Raw genomic sequence first — 7,247 nt, forward strand, 5'->3', positions numbered from 1 at the left:
CTCTGAATACTCTTGAACACCTTTGATTGTTCCTCAGGGTTTTGGTGTCTGATTAATAAAGGAAGGGACGGGCGTTCAGACAGCAGTGCTTTCCTGACACCGGATGCTGTGTCTTTCAGAAATGATTTCTGCAGGCTCCATTCTTAGCATTTCAGTTGATTTGAGAAAATATTTACAATATATCAAGTAAAACAATAATGCACTTTATAATACCCTACATTCTAGATATACTTTTTGTAGGTTATAAAATAAAAGTATATGATGATATACAGAGTAAGTTTGTGGTAAAGTTCATAGCAATTATATATATATATATATTACCAATGATGTGTATTGCATTGTGTGTATACTGTTGCAAATAACACCATATTCAAACATTTCATGGTGTAAGATAACATAGTAATTAATTCACATAATGGCAAATTCAGTGTCTGTTGAATTTGTGATTGTGACCATCAGAGATGAGACTTGCTGTCAAGGTCTGGTAGCTGCAGGAAATCACTGGTTGTGTGCAGGAAGGGTTTCCTATCTGAGCATGCCGTACATGGCTATGAGTGAGAGTTTGATGACATGAGATGTTTTCAGAAGAAGAGTCTCAGAACAATAGAATTATGTAACCAGCAAGTATGTTGTGTTAGATCTATTTGATTGGCCACTTCAGGACACATGATGAACATTAAACATTATGCACTGCATTTACTGACCTAACAAACCTAATGTTGGCCTTGTAGATGTGCTCAGATTCAGACTCCACATCTTGGTGAGGTGTAGTTTCTTATCTTGAACTTCCCTCTACTGTATGGCTTAGGTACTTTGGGTCACATCTAAACAGTTGTGTTTTCGCATACTCTCGGTCAGAGACATGAGCAGCACAGGCAGAAGGTTAGGTTCCAGTCTTCCTGTGGTGGGTGTAGTTTCCTCGCAGACATGTTACAGCTCCAGGTGGGCTCACGCTACAATTAAAAATCTGCTGTCTTTTAATGCCACTTCTTACAAAGATCACATGGCACAATGCTTTTGCTAAGTAGGTAATGTGCCTGAATCCCCATCCTATTTGGTTGTGGAACAACATTCCTATCATCCAATCACATATTAGAATTCTGTTCATTGGTTTCTTGGTCTCAAACCATCATTTCCCTCTGATTTTAGGGGCATCGAATGATTAGGAATAGCGTCCTGCTTGGCAAAATTCCCATCACCCACCAGGAACATCACTAGCAAGTTATAAATCTTTCATCAGGAAAGTTAACTCACTCACTCAGAGTCTTACACTCTCTGTTATGACCGTTTATTCTCATGATCCTTTGGTCAAACTAAACAGACGCCAACTATTGTAGTTAGGTTGTCCATAGAGGAGTCCATATTGGTTGTTGAGGATATGTTTAGTTAGGGTGACGCATTAGATCTGTCTTTAGACTGACATGCAGATCACTGGCTGACAAATTCAGTTATTTTACTTTGTGTATTGAAAAACTGTTATGTTATTTTTCCAGGACTGCAAATCATTTATCATTATTTACATAAATATAGCCACTGTTTTCTCCACAATGATGAATATCTGGGTGTCTGAAGTGACAAATACCATGAAAAAAAAAATATATATATAAATATATATATATAGCCTGCATATTTGATCCAAAATACAGCAAAACCAGTAATATTGTGAAATATTTTTACTATTTAAAATAACTGCTTTCTATTTGAATATATTGTAAACTGTAATTTATTTCTGTGATGCGCAGCTGTATTTTCAGCATCATTACTCCAGTCTTCAGTGTCACATGATCTTCAGAAATCAGTATAATATGCTGATTTGCTGCTCAAGAAACATTTTTTATTATTATTAGTATAAATGTTTAAAACAGTTGAGTACATTTTTTCAGGATTCTTTGATTAATAGAAAGATCCAAAGATCAGCATTTATGTGAAATAAAAAGCTTTTGTAACATTATACACTATTCCATTCAAAAGCTTGGAGTCAGTATAATTTTATTTTATTTTTATTTTTTTTGACTGGTAGTGTATATAGGTACTATTTTCTGATTAATGTTGACTGGTTGTATCTTGTATAGAAAATCAGTTACAGTAACTGCGGTCCAGGGGATTAGATGGCCCTCCGTAGGGTGCACATGGCCACTGCAACCATCACAGTCTAGTCCTCACCACCCCAATGCCTCCTGCTATGTTTGTTTATTGTACATTGCCCAGATCTCAGGCGACACACAGAAATGTCAAGCTGAGGATGTGGCAGGTTTGTAGCTCTGGGATAATGGGTTTTATATCATCAACTTAGTACCAAACTTTCTCTCTCATATCTGATGGATGGGATGTAAAATTTGTTTGGTCCAGCACAACTTACTGTGTCGAGCTTATTGATCATCAACAATCTGGAAAGAACATTTAAAAAAAAAAAAAAAAAAAAAACCTTGGGACAACAACATGACATTCACATACCTGTGTGATGGTACCAAGAAACACACCCACTTTCCCGCTTCCAAAATTGGCTCATTTTCTAAATCCACTTTGTCTCAGAAGTCAAATTTGGAATGCAGCATCTACAGAAAATCACAAATGCAGGACACTTCTCAGGTGTGGTTAAGGCATGATTTGGTCGGCGTCAGCTTAAGAAAAGCATTGTAATGATGTTCAAAGCTCAAGATGGAGCAACATTTGTTTTGATGTCCTCCTCTGGTATTTTGAAGAGCCTAAAGGTAATTTGAGATCCAGCTGCTCAAAGGAAGTGTCTGGATGTGATATGCTGGTGCCACAGGACACAGGGTCTGATTTTCAGGGAAGCACCCACTTCATCAGGAGTTCACTTTCCATCAGATGTTTGAGAGGAGAGGAGGAATGCTTTGTTCCTCCCTTCCTACCGGGTTCATCTGTACATTAAAGCCTTAGTGACCCACCCCTCCCATTGTCATTACACACACTGACCTGTTTAATGTCCTTTTTAACCTGTTTTAAGATGATGGAGATGATGTTCCTATGACCCCAATCTGGTACAGCTTTTTTGTCTTCAAGCCAGAGTTTTCATGAATTTCACAAGCACGTTTCTCTGTCTGTAACTCTTTGCTGGCCAATCCGAAACAGGCTTCAGTTTACAGAATTGGAAAGTGTGTGCATGAGATTCTCAGATATTCTCAGATTCTCAGCTGCCCTTTCGCTGAATGTAAATGGTGGGATGGAATGTGTTGAGGTAGTAAAATGCATTTCCAGTTGCGGACACATAATGTGCTGCTGAAAAACAGCAGTTTTCACATTCCCCTAATACGATGGGCTGTTGCACCACTTCTGTAGAATGATTCATATATGCCTCCCAACCCCTGGTCCAGACCTGGTGTTGGAGCATTGTGTTATTGGAAGTGCTGGGTTCACCAGATGTGTGTGCACCCACGAAATCCAGCGCTGTTATAGTGGACAGAGTAATTCTCGTGTTCGCTACAGCACAAGTGTCCAGGCCCCTTGCTGCCCGAGGTTAGGCGTCCGGGTCCAAGCCCAGCCTTGAGCAGTGCCTTCATATCAACTGCCTGGAAATTATGGTGTTTTTTCTGGCCCTAAAAACCTTCCTTCCAGTCCTACGGGGGCACCATTTCCTTGTCCAATCGGACAACATTACAGTGGTGGCCTTCATAAACTGCCAAGGCGGTCTCAGGTTGTGGCCCCTATACAAGATGGTGAGGCGCCTCCCCCAGGCGAGAGGATCACTTTGGCACCCCCAATCCGAGTTATAGAGCCTCCATCTGTGGCCCCTCAACGGGAGCCTTTGCAGCTCCCAGTGAGGGTAGCCAACACTATATCAGAGGCTAGAGCCCCGTCTACAAGACGCCTCTGTGCCCTCAAGTAGTCTGTATTCTCTGAATCCAGGATGAAGACCCGTCCTCTTGTAATGTATTGTCCATTCTGTCCTTTTTACAGGAGCTGCTGGATAAGAGGTGTACCCTTCCATGCTTAAAGTATATGTGGTGGCCATCATGGCGAATCACACTCTCGTGGCCGGCCAGTCTGAAGGCAGAAACGAGCCAGGAGACTGAACCTGCCTCACCCTCATACCGTTCCGACCTGGGATCTGTTCACGGTCCTCAGGGCCCTTCAAGGCGCTCTGACTTGTGGCCCCTGTCACTTAAGACCGCCCTGCTGCTAGCTTTAGCATCAGTCAAGCAAGTGGGTGACCTTCAGGCGTTTTCAGCGAGCACTTCCTGTCTGGGGTTTGGGCCTAACGACTGCAAAGTCATCCTCAATCCAAGGCATGGCTATGTGCCTAAAGTGCTCTCTACTCTGTTCAGAGCACAGGTCATTACCTTATTAGCTCTCCCCGCCGCAGAGAATAAGCAGGGTGCTAACTTACTTTGCCCGGTCCCTCAGGAAATATGTACCGTATAGACTGCTCTAGCCACTATCAGCAATCAGAGCAGCTCTTTGTGAGCTTCAGATGCCGCTCTAAAGCAGCCAGCTGGTCTTTGCCTGCTTAGTTTTCCTGCACCCTGCTAGAGGTCTGGACTATCTTATCTGAGGAATCTGTCCTCATGGCCTGAGTCTTACTGTTTTTCTGTGCCCAGCTGTGCTATACAGCTTTATGCGAGTCAATGCTATCACTTATCAGTCGAAAGATTCTGATGAAATGGCACTATGCGCCAACTTATATAGGCAGTCGGCTCTTCCGTTTTGTTTGTGCAGCTGTACAAGCGTTAACAAATCAGGCTTTTGTATTCTGAGAAAACAGAGTCCCCCCGCCCCCCATGAGCAATTTGGTGATGATCCGTGCATTTTCCAGCATGATGGAGCACCATGTCCCAAAGCAAGAGTGATAAAGAAGTGGCTCGCAGCTCATTACCTTTCAAACTTATCATTGTTTTTCAGTATACCATAGAAACATGTGAAAAAATTATCTACAAATACTGAAGCAGCAAACATTGCAAAACACAAAATTTATGTCACTGCCAAAACTTTTGGCAATGACTGTAGGGTTTCAATTGGATGATTATCCCATTTGGTCAGTTATTGATTTGTATTTGTCAGTGGACCCCACACCTCACTGTCATAGTGGGCAATTGGCTCGATGACAGATTCTAATATTTTCACCTAAATTCTATCAGGAATCTCTATCGGCCATTGCCATTTTATGGCCCTGTGTGCTTTTTCTCTCGGTTCATTCACTGCAGGGTGAATGATGTGTACTGTGTACTGTACTGTGATGAGTGAGTTATGTGGTTACTTCCTAATGTAAATGCAGTTCCTGTGATCTGGATCTTTTCTGGAAGGTCATGATTAGTTTTCTTAAGATTCTTTACACATAAAGTAGCAAGGCAAACAGAATCAAACTCTGCACTCGGTATCGACTGAGATCCCGTGTTCAATAGCAGAATCAACACCAGGAAAAAAGTGGGATCAGTGCATCCTTAAAAAAAAAAACTACAAGTCAAGTTACCTTTATTTGTTTATTATCTTTATTAGCGCTTTATACAATACTGATTGTGTCAAAGCAGCTTTACAGTGTCAGGAAAATATTTTGTCAATAATGCAAGAGGACAATAACAAAGAGTCATTTTTCAGCTAAAGTCAGTTCATTCATGATTCAGTGACGTCATCATCCAGTTCAGCTCTCCTCCAATAGTGTCTGTGCAATCAGTCAAGCTTCCCCAACTAAGCAAACCAAAGGCGACAGTGGCAAGGCACCAAAACTCCATCGGTGACAGAAACCAGCATGGCGTGGTTTAATTCCAGGCTGCAACACACTTCAGATTGTGCAGTGGACTTGTCTGGTTCCTGTGGTCTTGTGCCGGTGGTCGTCGAGGAGACGAGGTCTTCGCAAGAGATCTGTATCTGGGGCTCATCTAGTTGTCCTGGTCTCCGCTGACATTCAGGGCTGTAGAGGTTGTCTCTAGGTGCTGATCCACCATCTGGTCTGAATATGTACTGGATCCAGGTGGCTGCAGTGACCATCTGATCTGGATACAGACTGGATCTGGTGGCTACAGTGACCTCTGAATGAGAATGAAACAGACTAATATTAGCGTAGATGCAATTCTTCTAGCGATGTAGCAAGTACATCAGGTGTTATGGGAAGTGTTCCCGGTTCCGGTTGACCTAATTAATCCAGCCTAAAAATCCTTTAACGGATTTGAATATTAGAAGCGTATTAGTGTGTTATGTGTAAGCCAGGTTAAAGAGATGGGTCTTTAATCTAGATTTAAACTCACAGTGTTGTGTCTGCCTCCCAAACAAATGTAGATTCAAATGTTTCTATGTAGATTGTTTCAAAGTTTGGGCCTTGAATAGGAAAAGGATCTGCCATCCGCAGTTGATTATGATATTCTAGGTATTATCAAATGGCCAGAGTTTCACAGCAGATGTGAAAGATAGTAATGTTTTATGTATTGAGGTGCTAAACCATTCAGGGCTTTATAAGTAATTAGCAAGATTTTAAAATATATTCGTTGTTCAATAGGGAGCCAGTGCAGTGTTGACAGAACCGGGCTAATATGGTCATACTTCCTGGTTCCAGCTGGAGTTTGTTTATTAAGCGTGCAGAGTAACCACCCAATAAAGCATTACAATAATCTAATCTTGAAGTCATAAATGCATGAATTAACTTTTCTGCATTTAACATCGAAAGCATAGGTCGTAATTTAGATACATTTTTAAGATGGAAAAATGCGGTTTTACAAATGCTAGAACATGGCTTTCAAAGGAAAGATTGCTATCATATAGCACACCCAGATTCCTAACTGATGACGAAGAATTAACAGAGCAGTCATCAAGTGTTAGACAGTGTTCTAGGTTATTACATGAAGAGGTTTTTGGTCCAATAATTAAAACCTGTTTTTTTTGGTATGTTTAATCTAGAGGGAAATATAGAGCTGAGTATCATCAGCATAACAGTGAAAGCTAACATCATGTTTCTTGATGATATCTCCCAAGGGTAACATGTAAAGCGTGAAAAGCAACAGTCTGAGCCTTTTGGCACTCCATACTGTAATTGTAATCGATATGATACCTCATCATTCACTGCTACGAATTGATGACGGTCAGATAAGTAAGATTTGAACCATGACAATGCAATTCCACTAATGCCAACATAATTTTGTAGTCTACTCAAAAGAATGTTGTGGTCAACAGCAGGGCCGGCCCTAGCTTTTTAGGGGCCCTAAGAAGATTTTCAAATATTATTATATTTTTTATATTATAAAAATTATATTTTCTGCTGTCATTTTTATTTTAGTTAAAGTTTTGGTACTGTTTTGTTG

This window comes from Sinocyclocheilus rhinocerous, unplaced genomic scaffold (assembly GCF_001515625.1).
Source record: "Sinocyclocheilus rhinocerous isolate Xijiao unplaced genomic scaffold, SAMN03320098_v1.1 scaffold1401, whole genome shotgun sequence".
Lineage (NCBI taxonomy): Eukaryota > Metazoa > Chordata > Actinopteri > Cypriniformes > Cyprinidae > Sinocyclocheilus > Sinocyclocheilus rhinocerous.